The following is a 21,939-nucleotide window of genomic DNA, read 5'->3' on the forward strand; positions in this document are numbered from 1 at the left end:
TTTCACCCCAAAATGGATACCCCTGTTTGTCCCGTGTTCAGAACCATACCCCTTGTGGCCCTAATCTACTTAAAAGACGCATGGCTAGGCCTATAATGGAAGGAGCACCCGTTGGATTTTAGAGTACAACAGAATAAATTCCAGGCTCCATTGCCCACTTATAGAGCCATTGAGCGTCCAAAACGATAAGGAACCCCCACAAATGACCCCATTTTAAAAACTAGACCCCTTAACGAATTCATCTAGGAGTGTACTGCGTATTTTGACCCCACAGTATTTGAATAAATTTCAGCAAAGCAGAAGGAAAAAATTACGATTTTCATTTTTTTGGTAATTTTGTCAACTTAAAAACAGTTTTTTTTTGTACAGTGTACATAGGAATGAAGACCTTCACCCCAAAATGGATACCCCCGTTTGTCCCGTGTTCAAAAACATACCCATTGTGGCCCTAATCTACTTACAGGAAACATGGCAAGGCCTGTAATGGAGGGAACACGCGTTGGATTGCAGGGTACAACTGAATACATTCCAGGCCCCATTGCTCATTTGTACGGAATAAAAATTGACTCCCTAAAATCCCCCCCCCCCTCCACGCCCTTTTCGGCGTTCCCCAAATCTTAGATAAAAGTAATAATGTGAACTGTGTGGTATTTCCAAAGACGGGTAATTATGGAGGCTGGTTGGGATGGGCACATAGGGCAATAAAATCGGGTATCCCCCCTCCTCTCATGCTTTTTGGGGGTCATTTTTTGACCTCAGTGGCAGGGATGGGGTGTAAAAAGTGGCGTTCCGTGAGTCTCCGTAAGCTTGACGAGGTGCGGCGGTCTCACACAGAAGGCGCTTAACAAGGTGCTCCTGGAACTGCAGGAAGGCGAGTGTTCCCGGGGCTTCTTGTAAATTGCGTATTACAGGTAGCGGTCTGAATAACGCCGGACTTACGCAGCCGTAGGTGGATCCCGGCTGTGAGCCCGGCTGTGACCCTGCATACGGCCGCGTAATGTACTGCGCATAACTGCGTACTTACACGGACGGTCATGCGCAGTACATTTTTTGTTGTTGTTGTTGTTGTTGTTTGTATTTCCCGCACCGTCGCTTAGCGATGACGCGGGTACCCGCAGCCCGTATACAACGTAGTTACGTATGGGCTGCGGGTATATCCGCGACCATGGAGCACAATGGGCTCTATGTTGCTGATATCCGCGGTAAAATAGAACATGCTGCGTTCTCTTTTCTGCGAGTGGATTACACAATTCCAACCCGCTAATGTGAGCGGAATTGTGTAATCCAATGCGATTGATCTGCGTATTACCGCTAATCAAACGCATGCGGAATCCGTAATTCCTATCCGGTCATGTGAGACCGGCCAAAGGTAGATCGCTACCTTTTTATCACGTGACCGGGGACCGCTCAACGAGGCCACCCGTCACTGCACCAGGCTCTCGGCGACCGTTGGTCGCCGAGAGCAAGGAGATATTAAGTTTCCTGGGCTCCCCGACTCCTGCGCATGTGTGCAGTGTTTTGCCGGCGGTCGCATGCGCAGAATACGGGAAAGTTCACGGAAGAAGGTTGCGTCGGGGTGCAAATATGGAGGCCTCCGGTAAAAAGTTTTATCTCCTCTCACCGATCGCATCGGTGAGGGGAGATGAACCTTCCCCTTTATTTAACTTTTACGTGATCGCCATTATTCTTTGGATAACGGCGAACATGTGATCAGGAACCGCTCACCGCGGCTCTCCGTGAAATCTCCAGGCTCTCGGCTAAGTTTTGTAGCCAGGAGCAGGGAGATTTTAAAAAACCACGGCTTTTGCGCATGCGCCTGCCACATTGGCGAAGGGCGCGTGCGCAGAAGCTGGGGTGAGGTCCGCGGATAAATCCGCAGGCCTTAGGTATGTCATTTCATCCTCCCTCACGGATATGATCCGTGGGGGGAGATGAAACGCAAGGTTTTTTTTAACTTTTTAAAACTTTTTTTTACTTTTTGCACTTTTTTTTTTTTACCTTTTACCCCTTTTTTTTTTTTTTACTTTTTGCACTTTTTTTTTGCTTTACATGATCACTGTCATCCATTGGATGACAGTGATCATGTCCCTGGTGACATCCCTCTGCTCTTGGCTACACATGGCAGCCAGGAGCAGAACAATTTTGAATTTCCCAGGGCTCGAGCCCCTCTGTGCACGCGCCCGATGTCAATCATCGGGCGCGCATGCGCAGACGGGGATTTCGGGTCCCGGGACATCGGGACATCGCAGAGGACCGGGGGTGAGTATCTTCACCTCCCCTCATGGATCCGATCCATGAGGGGAGGTGAAACTTTACTTTTGTTTTACTTTTTCAACTTTTTCGCGATCACCGCTATCGCAATGGATAGCGGTGATCGCGGGCCCGGGGACCGCTCACAGTGGTCCCCGGTAACACCTCCTAGTTCCCGGCTACCTTCAGGAGCCGGGAGCCAGGAGATTTTAAATTTGCCGGGGACATCCGGGCTTCTGCGCGTGACGTCATCGTCTGGCGCGCATGCACAGAAGGCCGCCGGCGAGTCCGGGAGGACCAGATCTCCGGGGAACACCGCCGACAAGCCGTGTGAGTATTTTCAGCTGCCGTGATGGATCCGATCCATCATAGCAGCTGAATTACTACTTTTTTACTTGTTTTATTTACTTTTTTGCGATCGGCGCTATTCATTTTATAGCGCCGATCGCAATACCGGGGGGGGACTGCCTGCATCCTGGGATGACAGCTCCATGCTGTCGGCTACCTGCGGGCACCGACAGCATGGAACTGTCACGTCCTCAGACCAGTGGGCATCAATCCAAAGAGGATGCATAAAACTACGTCCTCTAGGATTAAGGCCCACTTTCTGAGGACGTAGTTTCCCGATGGGGCGGTCGTTAAGGGGTTAAACAAGTACGGGGAGACATATCTTGCACCTAGTATCGCTGATTAGCTCGGCATGGTTCTCCACCTTCCTTGCTTGCCTCTGATTGGTCAGTTGCTTTGACATCTCCCAAATGGGAGGAGCCAAGTACTCCTTAAATATCCTGTCTGAATCCCAGGGACCTCATTGCCGGTCGCTCACCATCAGAGCCACTGGCGCTACGGCTCCTCTTTACTATTGCTAACTACCGCTAACTCTCACCTATATCAGCTACAGTTAGGAAACACTGAGCAAAATGCATCTTTCCCAGATTAGCCTACAGCATTGTTTTCACTAGAAAGGCTAGGTATTATCCTGCCACTTAGTGGAATTTTTCCCCTCTGTAAATCTGATGAGTGGGACATTAGCCTTTGTTATAGGCTTTATTAAAAACACTGGGCTATATGGTGTTGCTCAGTGACATAATTATTTATTTTTTCTGAGTATCTAACTCAATGGGGTAACTAGCACCTGCATCTCTGGGACCTTCTAAGCGTTACCCTGCAATAGTTGGGTCGGCCCCACCGACTCTCCTGTTGTAGGACGCGTCTCGCAAGTGCCACTAGACGTATACCGACACACCTCATGACCATATATGGTGTTTTGGTATTATACGCTGTACCCCCCATTGTAGCTGTTATCTGGGGCAGCACACTCTGACTGTCACTCTGGCGATGTCATGCGTAGACCCAGATAACCGTTTGGACGCAACGCTTGATCGCCATATTCTCTATAGGAGTCCACACACACACACACACACACACACTCTTTGTTAGCGTGTTTTAGGACACCACTTGAGTGGACTGATTACTCAAGGTGGTGTGCTGTTATCTATAGAAGTTGATCTATATATAGGGCCAAGCTACGGAACTCTTCTAGCTTGTAAATGACTATACTCTAAGCTTCAATTTTGGTTTTTAGCCACTGATATCCACAAGTACTGTCAAACACAATCTTGGGGCTTTTTGGGACCCGGCTCCTGATATGAACTGTCCCAAATGAGGACAGAGAAACGCGTTCAGCATTCAGTAAACATTCACTGCACAAGTATCATTTAGACAACTACAGTACTGAATAACTTATTCAACCTCTGGTTGAATGAACACGTGCTATACTATATAGTAACAACAGTATTGTACAATTTTCTAATATCGTCATACAGTGCAGAATAGTTCCATATAGTTACGATATAGTAACGACAGTACTGCGCGACTATCTAACATTCTTGTGCAGTACTGCGTAGCTCTATCCCGCAACTCCGCACTCTACTACTGAAATCTTTGAAAAGATTACGAAACGTGGATCACCACCAGGCTAGATCTCTATTCAATATTTTGTATTAATGCGACTAGCAAGCATTATCGACCCCTCTGTAAGGGTTGACGTTTTACTCTTGTTCTGTTAGTTTGTGTCCGTCAGTGTTTTATGTTAGCCCATTAATTTTAGTAATCTGTGAAATAAAATGTATTAGTTTTAATCCAGTCTATATCTATGAAGGCCCTTCTACTTACTATATAGATTTTTGAATACCACTGTGATTTCCTTTTACACATGTAAACCCTGACCGTTTGTATTGAGTGTTAGCTTAACCCTTTAGTGATGGCCCCATTGCCTTTTTACGTCCTGTCCTGCTGGGCTTTATTCCTAGAGGACGTAAAAACATGCCTCCTCTAGCAATAAAAGCCCTGCAGGCTCAGGACTTGATAGCTCCATGCTGCCGGTTACCAGAGGTAGACGACAGCATGGAGCTATCATCCAGGGCCGCGGGACCCCACCCCCGGTCACGAGATCGCCGGTATCCAATGGATACCGGCGATCGCGTTAAAGTTAACAAGAAGTTGTGACAAGTTAAGATTTCAGCTCCCCTTATGGATCGGATCCGTAAAGAGAGCTGAGAGTACTCATGCGCTGTCCTCCGCACCGTCCGGCGTCTTCTTGCTTTTCCCCGGCACTGCCGCCGGCGTCTGCACATGCGCGCCAGACACATTAAGTCATGCGCAGAGAGCCGGGAGGCCCAGGAAATTTAAAAATTCCCTGCTCCCAGCTAGTATGGGTAGCCGAGAGCAGGGAGCTGTCACCGGGAGCCGCTGTATGCGGTTCCCGGTCACATGATCGCTGCTATCCAATGGATAGCAGCGATCATGTAAAAGTTAAAAAAAAAAGTTTAGAAAGTGTAAAAAAAAAAAAATGTTTGTTTCATCTCCCCTCATTGATAAAATTAGGTACCTAAAGCCCCGAATTTAAAGATGGCGGACGCAGGCGCAAAAGCCGCAGATTGGCGGGGCAATTTAAAATCTCCCCGCACCTGGCTACTAAATGTAGCCAAGAGCCTGGAGATTTCATGGGGTGCCATGGTACGCGTTTCCCAGTTACGTGATCGCTCTTATCCAATGGATGTGTGACGGAAAAGTATCTTAGATATCCGTATCTGACAGGGTTCTTTACAATCAGAATAGGCAAACTATGGAGGGCTCACCCCAAGAGCTAGTATTGGCAGCTGCTAGGACAGCTTTGAAATAAAAAATGGTAGTCTTCTTAACTCTTCTTCCTCAAAATAATCTGAGAAACATTGAACTTAATAGACAGCTGCTATTTTTCCACCTATAGATGTAGAAATGCCTAACTTGACTTTTAGGGCTCATTCACACAGGCGTATATCGGGCAGGTTTTCATGCCCGGCTGATATACGCTGCCCCAGTGCATCAGTTCAGAGGGGGCGCATCTCTGTGGCGTTATAGGGCCAGGCTGGCAGTATTGACTCCTATGGGAATCAATGGCAGCTGTCGGAAAAGGGAGGTGGGAGGAAGTTTAGCAGCATGACTGCTAAACTCCCTCCCCCTTCTTCTCTCTGCCCTTTGCTGCTGTTTGCAATGGGAGGGGGTGGGAGTTCAGCACAGTAGCTCCCGCCCCATACCGCCTTTTCCCCCGGTGAGGGAAGGGGAAGACAGCTCTGCTAAGCTGTCACCCCCCTCCTCCGCCCTACAGTGTATACGCCACCCCGTGCATCACACAGCAGCATATATCAGCCGTCCGTCTTCACGGCCTGGCCAATATATGCTCGTGTGAAGTAGCCTTTAGGCTGCTCTCTCACAGACCGCTTTTTACACATTTAGTGCAGCATTTCAAATATCACGTTAAATGCAGTAAAATGCCTCATTTCATTTCAATGGGGCTTCTCGGACCAGTGGTCTAACACTGCGTTTCTCGAGCTCTATCAGTACTATTCTCATGTGTAAAGCTCTATAAAGCATTTTACCGCGTTTTCGAATGCAGTGTTCTATGCCAGCGGGAGGGAATGTGAAAGCGCTGACGCCATCGGCTTACTCTGCCTGCATTGCTGCTGCGCTAAAAGTTCAAGGTCTTGAACTTTATCCATTGTGATAAAGTCACTGAAAGCGATCACGGTCACGTGAGACTGTCTTCACATAGGTGAGAAAATCATGTGATATTTGCGCATTGCTAGACGCACAAATATAAACCCCATTCTTTGAATACGGTTATACGTATGAGCGATGACTTCCTGCATGGCACCGCAATGCTATGTGGGAAACAAATGGCGACATGTTCTGTCTTGTGCGTGCCGATTCAGGGCTCCATATCGCGCTCGCCTGTGTGAGGTTAGCCTTAAACCTGGCTACATCTGAAAGAAATGATAACGTAAACATGAAATGTGTGATTGCTGGGGACAGTAGTACGCTTCTGGAGCACAAACTACAGAGTTTATGAAGTGCGCTGTTCAATGGAAAGTCAAGCTGGCACCCGGTTTATTGTCTCTAATATGGAGAATGGCACAATGAAGAAAATCAGTACAGCAGCAAGTAATTAGCATTTATTTGGTGTAAATTAGTTACATGGACTTATGATAACGGGTTAATATGTCTGATTTAGGATAAACTGAATTACTAATGTAAATATAAGAAAAATTGTAAAAATGACTATTATATTACCTTACTTTAGAGGCCTTTTAAGATGGAGACTGGTACGATTAAAATGTCAACATATGCAGTACAAGCCATGCCTTCTAAAACTTCTTCGGTTGCCACGATGTTGGATAATAAAAATGTACTGATGTTCAAACTCTGGAAAGAAAAACATTTGTCAACATGTGGATTTTGCAAGAAAATATACAATACAAATATAGCTTCTACTTCCCAGGATTAAAAATATATTCTCTGTATCTTATTGATTTTTATATAACGCACACATGTTCTGTGGCGCGGTACAGAGAACACTTCCATCGGTACCCATTAAGCCTGAACATCTGACCTCCCCTATTAACCCCTTAATGATATGGCCTATTTTGGCGTTGAGGACCAAGCGATTTTTTGGTATTTTTCCATCTCCATTTTTCAAAAGCCATAACTTTTTTATTTTTCCGTGGACGCGGCCGTATAAGGGCTTGTTTTTTGCATGGCGATCTGTAGTTTTTATCGGTGCCACTTTTGGGTATATAGACAATATCGTAAATTTTTTTTTTTTTTTTTAATGATAACAGGGAGCGAAAACGCATCAATTCTGCCATAGATTTTTTTTTTTTTTTTTACAGCGTTAATCATGCAGCATAAATGACACACTAAATTTTTTCTGCGGGTCGGTATGGTAACAACGATACCAAAATGGTTATTTTTTTGTTAGGTTTTTACACTTTTTTGCAATAAAACCCCCTTTTTTTTGGAAATCTTTTTTTTTTCTCTATAGCTGCATTCAAAGTCCTGTAACTTTTTTATTTTTCTATTTACGGAGCTCTTTAAGGGCTTATTTTTTGCGAGACGAGCTGTAGTTTTTATTGGTACCATTTTGGGAAATGTACGGCTTTTTTGATCACTGATTGCATTTTTTGTGAGGCAAAATGCTAAAAATGAGCATTTTGCCTCTGTTTTTTAGCGTTTTTTTTACGCTTTTTGTCGTACAAAATAAAAAGCATGTTCAACTTTTTGTACACGTCGTTACGGACGCGTCAATATCCAATATGTGGGGTTTTAGGTTTTTTTCCCTTTTTTTATGCCAATATTAGAAAAAGCATAAAAAGGGGTTTTTTTACATTTTTTTTTTACATTTTTCTTTTTTTTACACTTTTCTTTTCTTTACACTATTTGAGTCCCTCTGAGGGACTTGCAGCACTATGCCTATGATCGCTGTCATAGGGCATGGCAGAGCTACTGCTCTGCCATGCCTTATCGCTTGTACAGCGATTATAGGCACAGGCAATACAGGACGCCAGTGTCTGGCGTCCTGTTGCCATGGTGACAGGCCGGGCTCTCGCGATGACATCGCGAGAGCCGGCCGGAGACACACAGGGATCGCGATCCCTCTGTGAACTCTTTCCCTGCCGCGATCTACTTAGATCGCGGCAGGGAAGGGGGTTAATAGCGGCGGGCGCATCTCCGATGTCCCCCCGCTGTTGGAGCGGGACGCCGGCTGTGACTGACAGCCGGCTCCCGCTGCGGGATAGCGCGGGATCTTATGTGATCCCGTGCTATCTCCAGGACATACCGGTACGTCCTGGAGCGGGAAGGGGTTAAAGATGATAATTTAATGATGTTTGTAATGTTGGAGGGGCGTCTCATCACAACCTCTTTACAATGAGGGTTTCCGTGGTAATGTATAACCAGGCTGCCTCGTTAGACCCCGGCCGCTCATCCCCCTCACCGGCTGCTGCACGGGAAATGTAATATTACATGGAAGCCAATCAGATGACCAAGTAATACATCCATAGCGCAAGTCTCCCAGAACAGAGAAGCTGTTATTCTTCGCTGGACTAAATACAGGTTTATTAGTATGAGTTTTAACTGCTCAGTGACTCGTGTGCATCTAGCCTTCTGATAAGAGAATTTAAGAGCTTACTGTATATTATTATTGACTTTATTGTATAAGGCTGCCATGGGTGTATATTCATTACGTTCCCGGGTTATCCACGGGGAAGGCAGTGAAAGCGCTCCCCCCCCCCCCCCCCCCCCGTCCACAAACAGAGAATTATAGCGATTTCCGGGATCACGGCCAGCAGCATTAGGGCTTATTCATACAGGTGTATATCGGCTGGGTTTTCACGCCTGACCGATATACACTGCCCCTCTAATGCATTGGTTTATAATGCATCAATCCACAGGGGCATATATCTGGGGCATAAAAGCGCCCGGCCAGGTGCTCTTACACTGCCGCCGGCAGCTGCATAGACTCCTATGGGAGCCAATGGCAGCTGCTGGAGAAGGGAGGTGGGAGCAAGTTTAGCAGCGTGACTGCTAAACTCCCTCCCCCTTCTCTTCTCCTCTTCGCCCCTTGCTGCTGTTTGCAATGGGAGGGGCGGGATGGGTAGCGGAGCTAAGCCATCCCCCCTCCTGTTGCAAACAGCAGCAGGGGGTAGAGAGGGGGCGGGAGCTCAGCACATTATCTCCCACCCCATCCTGCCTTCTTCCCTTGCAGAGAGCTGACGAAGGGGAGGGAAGGCGCAGATAGCTTACCAAAGCTAAGCTGTCTTCCCTTGCCCGATGGCATATATGCCGTATCCTGCATCACACAGTAGCGTATTTTGGCCGGTCGTGAAAACACCGGCTGATATACACTCGTGTGAATAAGCCCTTAATGAAAGGTGTCTTCATTCATATGTGTGCTGTACATAAAAAACAGTTTTTTAAAATGACACTATTTGCACAAAAATGAAAAACTTAATTTTTTTCCTTCTGCTTTGCTTAGATTCATTCAAAAACTGTGGGGTCAAAATACATAGACCCACTAGATGAATTAGTTAGGGGGTCTAGTTTTAAAAATGGGGTCAATTGTGGGGGTTCTTTATTGTTTTGGCCACTCGAGGGCTCTACCAATGTGTAATGGGGCCTGAACTGCCTTAAAAAAAATGTCTGTTCTGAAGGCCACTGGCTGCTCCTTTCATTTTGGGCTCCGTTGTGCATACAGACGTAAGATTAGGGCCACAACGGTATGTTTCTGAACACAGGACAAAACAGGGATATCCATTTTAGGGTGTAAATCATCATTTTCATGTGAGCTATAGAAAAAAAAAACCTGCCTTTAGGGCTTATTCAGACATGCGTATATCGGCTGGGCTCCCGCCTCCTCTCCACCCCTTGCCACTATTTGCAATGTGAGGGGTGGGACTTGGCTCTACCCCGTCACGCCCCGCCCCCAAATGCAAACAGGGCCGGAGAGGGGGCGGGAGCTCAGTGCACTGCTCTTGTGCCGCCTCCTCCCCCTGCAGAGAGGAACAGCGTATATCAGCCGGGCGTGAAAACCGAGCCGATATACGCACGTTGGAATAAGCCCTTAAAAGGACGTATTTGCAAACATATTAAATTGTATATTCTACTCTAAATTGCATTAATTCCTGGGAAAAAAACGGTGGGGTAAAAATACTCATGACCCTCCTCAGTGAATATATGAAGGGGTGTAGTTTTTTAAAATGGGGTCATTGTGGGGGTATTTATCATTCTGACACCTATGAGCCTTTGCAATCTTGGCTTGGTGCAGGAAAACAAAGTGTTCCACAAAATGTTGATAACCAATGTTAAATTTGTACGTCTCCTAAATAGTTTTAAAAAAGTGCGTTTTTCAAATGTGCGTCCAGAATAAAGTAAACAGATGGAAATATATATATCTTGGTCGCTAAGGGGTTAATATGGCTGCAGTCTACAAGAGAACAGATCAGTAGTAATGTCTCTCTTCTTGAAAGGTATATGGTTAACGATGGAACGGAGTTCTGATGGGATGATATGTGTAACATGTCTGAAGTTTGGGATGAAAACCCCCTATAGATTGTTAGGTGCTACTTACCAGGATCGCCTTTATCACTTCATCTGCGCACCCCTAGGGAAGATAAAGGTAAAACAATGTAGAATTCTTACATTTGACAGATTGTTTTCTTATGTGTTTAGTATCGGCCCCTGGAAGAGCAAGTTCAGAGTTTGAGTTTTACTCACTTTAAGAGATTTTGCATAAATGGAAATGTTTATTTTAAAAACTCTCATTTTCAGCTTGTGACCTGCACAGTTGTATTAAGAAAGGTACCAAAAAAGGTTGGCCTCTTTTGTGCAAATTTTCTGTTTACTTGCATTAACCCCTTGAGTGGCAGGTTTCTTACCACCCTGTCATGCCCACCAATGGGCCAATCGTTTAATTTCAACTAATTTTGCAGTCGCGTTCCAAGTGCCATAACTTTTTCATTTTCCATTGACACAGCCATACGAGGGCTTGTTTTTTGTGGGACAAGTTGTACTTTTTGATGGCATCATTTTTGGGTATATATAATGTATTGCATAAATTTTGTGAAAAAATTTGTAGGGAGATTGGGGGGAAAAAAAAATTCTGGCATTTGTTTTTTTTTATTTCATTTTTACGACATTCAGCGTGCAGAATAAATAATGTGGTAACATTATTCTCTAAGTCAACACGATTCCGGCGATACCAAGTTTATACAGTTTTTTATGTTTTGCTATTTGTGTACATTTAAAACATTTTTTTTCTTAAAAGGTTTACTTTTGTGTCGCCACATTCCAAGAGCCGTATTAATGTTATTTCCCATGTAAGAGCCCCAGAAGGCCTTGTTTTTTGCGGGATGAACTCCAGTCTTCATTTATCTCATTTTTTGGAACATGTAAAATTTTGATCACTTTTTATTCCATTTTTTCTAGTGGCAAGATTAACAAAATCTGTAATTCTGGCATGTTTTTTATTTTTATTTTTCCCTGCATTCTCTGAGCAGTATAAATAATGTATTAAAGTAATTCTACAGGCCAGTACGATTATGCCAATACCAAATTGTAATAGTTTTTTTTCTTTTTCACAATAAAAAAAAAGTAATAAAAGTAATAAAAAAATCTAAATCATAAAAGAAAAATACATATTTGGTATCGCCGCGTCCGTAAATGTCTGATCTATCAAAATGGTGCATTATTTACCCCCCACGGTGAACGTAGTATGAAAAAAAAAATAAAGAACGTCAGAAATGCACTTTTTGAGTCACCCTGTCTCCCAGAAAAAATGCAATAAAAAGCAAACAAAAAAAGTCGTATGTATTCCAAAATGGTACCAACGTTAACTACAGGACATCCCGCAAAAAGTGAGCCCTTGCTCAAGTAAGTTGATGGAAAAAAGTTATTGCGCGCAGAAGATGCAGCAGAAAATAATTTTAAAAACTTAAACGTCGTTGAAAAAAAATACAAGTGCTATAGTAAAAAAAAGTATTCACATTTGGAATCGTAGTAATCGTACCGACCCATAGAATAAGGTTATCAGGTCATTTTTGTTACAGTTTGTGTGCCATAGAAACAAAACGCACTGAAGGATGGTGGAATGTCATTTTTTTTTTTTCATTTTATTCTACTTAGATTTTTGTAAACGTTTTTCAGTACATTATATGGTACTTTAAATAGCACCATTGAAAAATATAACTCATTCCGTGAAAAACAATGTAGCAACGTTGATAGATAAATAAAGGAGTTATGATTTTTTAAACGAGGGGAGGAAAAAAAGAAATGGGGAAAGAAGAAAAAAGGAACAGTGTCATTAAGGGGTTAAATAATGTACTAACTTCCTTCTCTGGGTCATTACGACGCAGGGATACCACATGTGTAATTTTATTTTTAATTTTGCACAAAGTAAAGGGAGACAAGTGTTAATTTAATTTTTTTAAATAATTTTTAACTTTTTTTTAACTTTTTTATTTTTGTCCCTTTAGGGGACTTCCACATAGACCCATCAGGACTCTCTGATCACATTCTGGGGGGGGGGGGGTCCCATGGTGACAGCCCTTTACATGCTGCAGTCACATAGACTGCAGCATGTAAAGGGTTAACACAGCAGAGATCAGAGGTTCTCTCTGATCTCTGCTGTAAGAGCTGGTGCCTGGCTGTCCTCTGACAGCCAAGCACCAGCTCTCCCTGCAACAGAGACCATCGGCTTGCTTCTGACAAGCCGATGGTCTCTATAGCAACCTGTAAACAAAGCAGGACATTAGAAGCAGGAGATTGCCCGCATATCGGCAATATCTTCCTGCTTCTCAATGTCCTGCTTTGTTCTCTGTGGGACAGTGCAGGCAGAGCACAATGCCACAGCTTGTGGCATTGTACTCTGCAGCCCCCATAGTGATACATAGTCCAAGTGGAGCTCGTCCCGGAAAATTTCCAGGCGTGCCACTCAAGGGGTTAAGGGCTCTTTCCCACGAGCACATATACGATGACGGCGTTTTTACGTTTTCACATCCGCTCCGTATAAGCACCTGAATGGGCATTTTTCCGGGATCACGGCCAGCGTTTTCTCATCCAATCACACTAGAAAGCCCATCAGCACATGGACTGCTGTAATATAGCAGGAAGCCCATGTCATACCCAGCCGTATCCCTGTGATGTACATGTACTGCTGTAATATAGCAAGAAGCCCACCTCATACCCAGGCGGTACCCCTGTGATGTATACTGTATGTATTGCTGTAATATAGCAGGAAGCCCACGTCATACCCAGCCAGTACCCATGTGATGGACATGTACTGCTGTAATATAGCAGGAAGCCCACGTCATACCCAGCTGTATCCATGTGATGTACATGTACTGCTGTAATATAGCAGGAAGCCCACGTCATACCCAGCCGGTACCCCTGTGATGTACATGTACTGCTGTAATATAGCAGGAAGCCCACGTCATACCCAGCCGGTACCCCTGTGATGTACATGTACTGCTGTAATATAGCAGGAAGCCCACGTCATACCCAGCCGGTACCCCTGTGATGTACATGTACGCCAGCCAGAGAGAAGAAAGGGTTTAATATTACATTTATATTAAAATTTACCACATTCCAGGAAAGCATGTTCTCAATGCAAAGAAGCTGATGGCCATAGCCCATCAATTGCTGTATCTGAAATGAAATTAGCAAAAAGCAAACAGATCAGTAAATATAAGTAAAGAGAACACTTTTAGGTTACATTTAACTTGTCATTCTGGAACACTCATTCATTTGAATGAACTCCATGTAATGCATCTTCCTTATAATTGTCTCCACAAGGACAAATTGGGGACAGTTGCAACCTTGTTCTGTGATACAGTATCTGTCGGTCGCTGTGCTTTTTATGAGGTTTTCTTTAAAAACAGGATTGTGGTGTTGAGATAACAGAAACTTCAGGGGGGCTTTCAGGTTTGGAAAACTCATTTTCAAATATCTGTCACTCAGTGGAGAGGAGCTTTATATTTCTGACCTTCATCTAACAGTCAGAGCAGAGCACACATACAAGGAGTGTATACAGTATATGCAGGCTTACTATAAAAGAGACACTTTCTATGATTTCTAGGAACCAAAGTATTATTGATCTAGCCAACATTATGGGTTTTTCAGGTCTTTCATTTTGTATAACTAAGTTCCAAATATTCTGTGTTCCTTCCAAACAGAGGATTCATTTGCAAAAGTTGGGCTGCCTTTACATTTGCAGTGGGGATTCCCTTTTACCTGCTCTGTTTGGGGAGCAGGAAAGGGGAATCCTCTGGACGATCAGATTTGTCTTATGATAGAACCGAACAGCACTGAACGGACCCTATTGACTAATAATGGGGTCTGTTCGGTTTGCACTCAGCTGCCCGACATTTTACTGGGCTATCTCTTCATGCATTTTGTGCCAGGACTGTGACAGAATCTTCAACTGGAGGTTCCAGCGCAGATGTGAAAGCGGCCTTACTGCAGCTAAGCACTTGATAAGTAAACAGAAAAAGTGAGAATGGGAGCTTGTGTATGTGTGTTGTGTCTTAAGTATACAACTTAAGGCTGCCTGTCCACGGGCGGGTTTTCATTGCGTTCTTTGTGGCGATAATCCGGCCGCGAGGAACGCAGTGAAAGCTCTCCATAGAGAGCGCTTCCCCCCTGTCCACGAGCGGAGAATCATTGTGATTCTCTGCTCGCGGCTGGCAAATCGCAGCATGGCGCGATTTGCTGCGATTCTCCGCGGTCAGCCTATCTGGAGATCCGTCTGCTGGCTCCTGCTGCCGGGTGGCAAAGATCCTCCGCAGGATACCGCAACGCCTGTGGACAGGCAGCCTACGATTCAGGGACTTTAGGACTTAAAGGGGGTTGTCTCGCGCTGAAACGGGTTTTTTTTTTTCCATAGGCCCCCCGTTCGGCGCAGGACAACCCCAAAGGATGTGTTACAAAAAAAAAATTTCATTACTTACCCGAATCCCCGCTCTGCGACGTCTTTCTTCTTCCTTCACCAAGATGGCCGCCGGGATCTTCACCCACGATGCACCGTGGGTCTTCTCGATGGTGCACCGTGGGCTCTGTGCGGTCCATTGCCGATTGCAGCCTCCTGATTGGCTGGAATCGGCACACGTGACGGGACGGAGCTACGTGATGATCCGTATAAGGGGGCGGAGCCAGACCGCTGCACGTGCCGGGACGACCAGAAGGGAGAAGACCGGACTGCGCAAGCGCGTCTAAAAACGCCAGAAGACAGCGAATTTAGACGGATCCATGGCGACGGGGACGCTAGTAACGGCGCAGGTAAGTGAATACCTTCTGTATGGCTCATATTTAATGCACAATGTATATTACAAAGTGCATTAATATGCCCATACAGAAGTGTATACCCCACATGCTGCCGCGAGACAACCCCTTTAATAAAGGCCCATTTACGTGAGCCGATGATCACTCAAACGACAGTGCATGATGGGTGCACATTTAGACGCAACGATTATCACTAAAACGATCACCTTTCAGCTATTTTTAAAGTGATCATCGGCTCGTGTAAATGGGCCTTTAGTTATTTCTATTTATTTACTGCTTATCTGTTATTTTTAAGTTGCATTTTTATCTGTACTCTTCCTATTATTTACAATGTTCTCAATTATTGACAATACTGCCTCATGTACAGCTTGTACCAAATATGCAGTCCTTGAACAGTCAATCAAGGGTGGATACTGTGGTATGTACTGCGTGCGTGTTACACACTTGGAACCCCAGATCCCAAATGAACAGCTTGGAACATGGAGATACATTGACAATATAGAAAGACACTCACTGGCACAAATGTGGGGCTGAATGGTAGCATGGAGGTGCAGCGTGATAAGACAGCGAGCTGGGTGACAGAAGGAAGACAGATTGCCAAGCATGCTAATCCTCATCTGGCATAGCACAACAACTTGTTGCAAGGTTGGCAGATGAGGGGAATGACATTTCAGTGTTAGCATGACATGTCTTCTATTCACTGGGGCTGTCTGCTTCAATAAGAAGGGGAATAGGAGTGTATGGCAGACTAGACAGGTCCTGGTAGTGGGAGACTCAATTATTAAGGGGACAGACAAGACAAACTGTCATAAATCTTGGGATCATCCCCATGGGATGAGTTATATATGTACCAAGTTTGGTTGAAACTGCTCCAGGCATTCCTGAGTTTCGGTGGCACATCCATACATCCTATTTTATATATATGAAGATTATGCAGAACTGAGTAACTGAAATGTGTGACTCTCACAAAGGAATCGAGTTTATGACAATAACTAAACATAATTACATTTCCAACTTGTACAAGACCTAACTAGAGGGATAACTCTTTTAGGCTTAATATTAATTAAAAGACCTGGCTGAATAACAAAGGTGCGGATCGGGGGAACCTACGAACTGGTGACCAATTATAATACATTTCCACTTGTCTTACTGTAGGGGGTTTTGCGGTTGGGGAGCATCAAAAACACTAAACTTCAGGAGGACAACGTTTGATCAGCTTGGAGATGCCCTCAGCCTTATTGACTCCGAGTGAGGATGATAAACTCCTTAAAAGAGTTCAAGAAGGGCCTGGATGTCTTGAGTGCCACTAGATTACATGTCACAGTCACTAGATTACCTCAGAAAGGTAGTTGATCCAGGGATTTATTCTGACTGACAGATTTGTTGTCAAGATTATTTTTCCTTAAAATGAGAAAAATTGGCTTCTACCTCATATTTTTTTTTCTTTCCTCTGAATCAACATTGCAAGATAATAGGAATTAGATGTTCTGAACTATCTTGCTCCATGGGTGCTCACACAATGCTGACATCACACATATATAATGCATATTGTGTGACAATCTGTTTAATGGTATTTGTTCTATATAACATTGGAAGTGGTTATTTCTTTTATAGTAACCCTGTATAGTACATACTGTTCCCGCCAATGTTATACAGCCACGCGCTCCAAGCGGGGTATGCAGATCACAGCTGGACAGCTGTGTTCTTCATACCCCCCTGTCTTCAGGGAGCGGGATATAGCTGAAACAATAGTATCAGCTGTATCCCGCTGTGAATTCCTGATAAGGCTCATCATTCTCTTTCAGCATGCTGAAAGACAACGATGAGCGACTGCTTAACGAAAACTGCACAATGTCAGCGCAGTTACACAACGATTATCGCTCAAAAGATGGCTTTTAAGCGAATTTTGAGTGATAATCAGTGTGTTTAAAGGGGTTTTCACAGTTACAGACTAAAATATAAATTCTTTATTGGGGATCTTTACTTAAAAAACATAGATGGGCTGACACATACGAAACACACAAAAACGAAAGGATCCGAAGGTTATCCTTATCACAATAATAGCTTCCACTCAAATGTTGAGTTTGTAGAAGGCTAAGTAATAAATCAGTGCTACTGAAGGACAATAGAAGAATCCTAGTCACTTCAAAGACTGGTAGAAACTATGGAGAATGATCAAGATTTTAAAGTATATTACTCTTTTAGCAGAGCAGTGAATTACTGCATAATGGTCTACCAGAGTTGTTGCTGTCTCAGAGATATTAATCAGTTAGACGTAGCAATGTCTCAGGCTCTTTTAAATGAATAAAGAACGAGGAAAAAGTTCTTCCTGCAATGAGGACTCTTGTAAATAGGACACTCACAATAGGAGTATTTAGATATGACAAGCTCGACGCGTTTCCCCACAATCAAAATTGTGGTTCATCAGGAGCCAAGATTAATCAGACAGACACTAGTATAGCACTTTTTTTGTCGTTAATAGATCAAGGATATAAAGATAGTTCAGATATTAACGTAAGGTGACTCGAAGATGATCTATATAGATGCTCAATAGATATGGTGCTTTGTACAGGAGAACGATTCTAACGTAGCTTTGGTGATACGGATAAACTCCAACCGCTAGGGTCTTAGAGATACTATCATCACCTCGTCTCACTGATAAGAGACAATCGGTAGGGGCTATAATTTGCGATAGATCAGAAAATTGTAAGGACAAAGAAGTGGTCACAGCAAAAATGTGACCTCTCGTCACCAGCGAGTCTCCAGAGCTTTACCCTAAATTGAATGCTAGCCCAACAATTTAGACGCTAGCCCCAAAATTTAGAGCTACCTCGTCTCACTGATAAGAGACAATAGGTAGGGGGTATGGATCACAGTAGATAGAAAAGCTGTAAGCACAAAGTAAGCGGTCACAGCATAAATGTGGCCACCTCTGTAACCAACAGGGCTTCAGACCTTTGCCCCAGATTAGCTGCTAGTCCAATACTTATAGTTAGTCAGGTATTAGTCTCTATTTCTATTAGCTAGTATTCCTATTTGCTACCAAATGCAGGTTAATAAAGCTCTCTCTGATCTAATCTCTTGTTTGTGAAAGTGGCGGTTACACCAAAGCACCAAAGAGTCACCAAAAACAAAATAAATAAATAAAAAGATATAAAGCCTGTGGCTCTGATGGTGAGCCACAGGTATACTGCTGAGCTGTGTGTGAGCGTCTAATATAGTGGTTACTGGGCTGCCCCCATGGGAGGGGAATGATGAGTAGACCAATCACTGGCTCCCTGAGATGTCAGGGGCCGAGCTGTAGTAATTTCATATATGCAGCTCTGGTTTAGAAAGTTTTAGAGAAGGATCTGGAGATGTTAATGGTGACAGGCATGACTTAGGATGTTAATAGCGGTATCTGATCACTTACCGCTGCAGCCGATTACTTAGGATTCATAATAGTAGTTCGTACCGGCAGATCGAGTTGCCGCGCATGCGCGTGACGTCATCACGCGTGCGTGCGTCAATCGTGACATCGCGTTGGTCATGTGATCGCAAAGTTGGTCACATGCCCGGAAACAGAGTCCCATTGATAAAAAGGATAGAAAAGAAGTCCGGGATGTAAAAAAAAAAAGACCGGATACTGAAGGAAGAAAGGATAGGAAGATCTGACCAGCATCCTTTAGCTGCATAATAAAAATATGTAGAAAATATGTTTTCTTCTATTTATTACAATTTTTTATATAGGTCACATATATATATGTGCATCTTGTGGAGACATTTACTCAGGTAAGTATCAAAGTCCAGTAACACATACAAGTATGCGGATGTTTAATGGTTGCAATAAAAATTAAGAAACATGGTAGTTCATAGGTGAATTTTAAGATAATCAAACGTCATAAATGATTCTCATAATGGAGTAGAGGGGCTGAAGGAGGACAGGGGCAGTTGATTCACAGAGACAATACTTGTTTTCAATCCAAAAGAAGAGAACCACATGTGGGGATTTAACTATTCCAAAAAACAATTGAAGCAAAGGCTTTCATTAAGACCTGACACATTCAGGCTGTTCATACGAAAGATCCATGACGCTTCTTTTTGCAAAAGCCGTTGGTCCACATTGCCCCTTCTCCCATATGTGCGTAAAAGTTCTATGCCTTGGAACTTTAAAGGAGATGTCCCGAGGCAGCAAGTGGGGTTATACACTTCTGTATGGCCATAATAATGCACTTTGTAATATACATTGTGCATTAATTATGAGCCATACAGAAGTTATAAAAAGTTTTTTACTTACCTGCTCCGTTGCTAGCGTCCTGGTCTCCATGGTGCCGACTAATTTTTGGCCTCCGATGGCCAAATTAGCCGCGCTTGCGCAGTCCGGGTCTTCTGCTGTTCTCTATGGGGCTCCGTGTAGCTCCGTGTAGCTCCGCCCCGTCACGTGCCGATTCCAGCCAATCAGGAGGCTGGAATCGGCAGTGGACCGCACAGAAGAGCTGCGGTCCACGGAGGAAGAGGCCATCTTCAGCGGTGAGTAGAGAAGTCACCGGAGCGCCGGGATTCAGGTAAGCGCTGTGCGGGTGGTTTTTTTAACCCCTGCATCGGGGTTGTCTCGCGCCGAACGGGGGGGGGGTTTAAAAAAAAAAAAACCCGTTTCGGCGCGGGACATCTTTTTTAAGGCATGTGCGTCTCCATTATGTGTTGACCAAATGTGGTCAGCTAAAGGCGTAGATTCCTGTCTTTGTATGTTCCCGATATGGCCAAGAATCCTGCGACGGAACTGCTGAATTGTCTTCCCTATGTAGTTTTTTAGACAGGGGCAGGTGGCCATGTAGATGATATTACGGGTCTTACAATTGATAAAATCATGACATTGGTACGTTCGGTTGGAGACAGCACAGGTCAAAGAACTAGCCTTTAAAATGAAAGGGCAGGCTGCACAGGTGTGGCGTGGGAAGGTACCCAGTGGTCTATTTAAGCCTCACCAGGTCAATTTGGATTCGTCTGGATGTAAGTGGCTTTTGACGAGGTGGTCTTTTAAGTTATGTCCTCGTCTAAAGGTAACACAGGGTTTGGGCGAAATGTGTCTAAAGGGGCTTTTACTCTTCACTCAACAACTCTCTACATTCCATTTACCCTGGGCTTGATGGTAATTATCCATAAGGAAAAAGCTAGACCAGCTCCACACTAATAATTATGTTTATTGCACATCTATCTAGAGAATGGCCCACATATCTAAAGGAGATGACTATGGGTCCATTTACATTAGACGAATGTCGGGCAAACTGTGCCCGACACTCGTCCCCGCATGTCCTTGCTCCCGTGCTGTCACAAGGGAGTGGCTATTGCTGGCTCTCACATAGTGGGCAGCAGGAAGGCAGGGCAATGCAGGAGATTTCTCTCCTCACTCTCCCCCGCCCCTCTCCATTCACCTAATATAGTGGCCGTTCCGTACTGAACGACCGCTGTTTACATTGAACGATAAGCAATGAACACATCGGCCATCGTTTATGCAGCATAAGGGATGAGCCCATCACTCATAGTTCAGTGTAAATAGCGACTGCTTAGTAATGAACGGCCGCGGTATTAAGTCACTGTCCCCCCCCCCCCCCCCCCCCGCTGCAACATGCACTGCCCGGTTCCCCCTGCTGGTTGCTCTGTGAGTGAGCCTGCTCTGCTAGCTCCTGTTCAACAGCACAGGAGTGAGGAAACACAAGGACGAGTGTCGGGTATCGTTTGCCCGACATTCATCCTGTGTAAATGGGCCTTATTGCATCTGATTCGGAAAAGCTTGTGTGTTTTCATTAACACTTGTGTACACACACGCTTTTTAAGTCAGATAACGAGGTCTTCTCCTATCTTGGATGGCAATTAGACAGTCGTTTCTTATATAAGATGAAAAGCGTAAAAAATGTCACTTACACCCAAAGTTGACACCGTTTGATCAAGAATTAGTCCTTTGCTAGTGCCTGTAAATAAAAAAGGGAGACCTCATTGTAAACAAAACCAAAAACTGGTTATCCTTTTGAAGTTAAGAAAGCACAGAACAATCATTGTCCCACAGTCCATATCCTGCATACAAAAGTAAACCAAAGGGTACAAAAAAGCAATGAAGCAAACTTCCACTACTCTTACAGTACTTTGTAAAGCACTTATGATACAGGAATGCATGCATTACTTTAGAGAAATGGAGATACCATATAGTTCCAGGATGACCCAAGTCTCACTGATACGTTCTTTTCTCCTTCCATGTAAATCATCCTGCTCTACACTGAATCACTTTGTCTTATGTATTGCAGTGCTTTAATATATGATTCTGTTCAGCATCTGCACATCTTTCTGTTTTAAATATTGTTCATTAATGTAGTTCTCTTATGTTATCAAACCTCTTTGGCCTGAACATCACACTGTGGGCATGCATGCGGCATAGTTTCCATATGTTTACTATAGAATGTATCCATTGCATTTTGTGGCTATCAGTAACTATTGTAAGATGTGTTTTAGAGATTTTTTTAATGTCCTTCACTAACCATATCATGCTGGAAATAATGATTTTTA

General features: G+C 44.1%; 1 protein-coding gene across 3 annotated transcripts in view; it reads right to left on the minus strand.

Moving 5' to 3' along the window:
* LOC136611521 (uncharacterized) overlaps window positions 1-18,874 on the minus strand; it is a 108,051-nt gene extending 89,177 nt beyond the window's left edge. For 2 of the 3 annotated variants that reach the window (XM_066591195.1, XM_066591191.1), the window contains exons 1-4: window positions 18,815-18,874; window positions 13,705-13,770; window positions 10,697-10,729; window positions 6,862-6,993 (exon numbers count right to left, since the gene is read on the minus strand). The gene's annotated coding sequence lies outside the window, so the exon portion shown is untranslated. Of the gene's footprint in view, window positions 1-6,861; window positions 6,994-10,696; window positions 10,730-13,704; window positions 13,771-18,814 lie in introns of those variants that run through there. The other variant, XR_010790285.1, reaches the window with a different exon arrangement.
* Window positions 18,875-21,939: the final 3,065 nt, after the last annotated feature.

This window comes from Eleutherodactylus coqui, chromosome 2 (assembly GCF_035609145.1).
Source record: "Eleutherodactylus coqui strain aEleCoq1 chromosome 2, aEleCoq1.hap1, whole genome shotgun sequence".
NCBI lineage: Eukaryota > Metazoa > Chordata > Amphibia > Anura > Eleutherodactylidae > Eleutherodactylus > Eleutherodactylus coqui.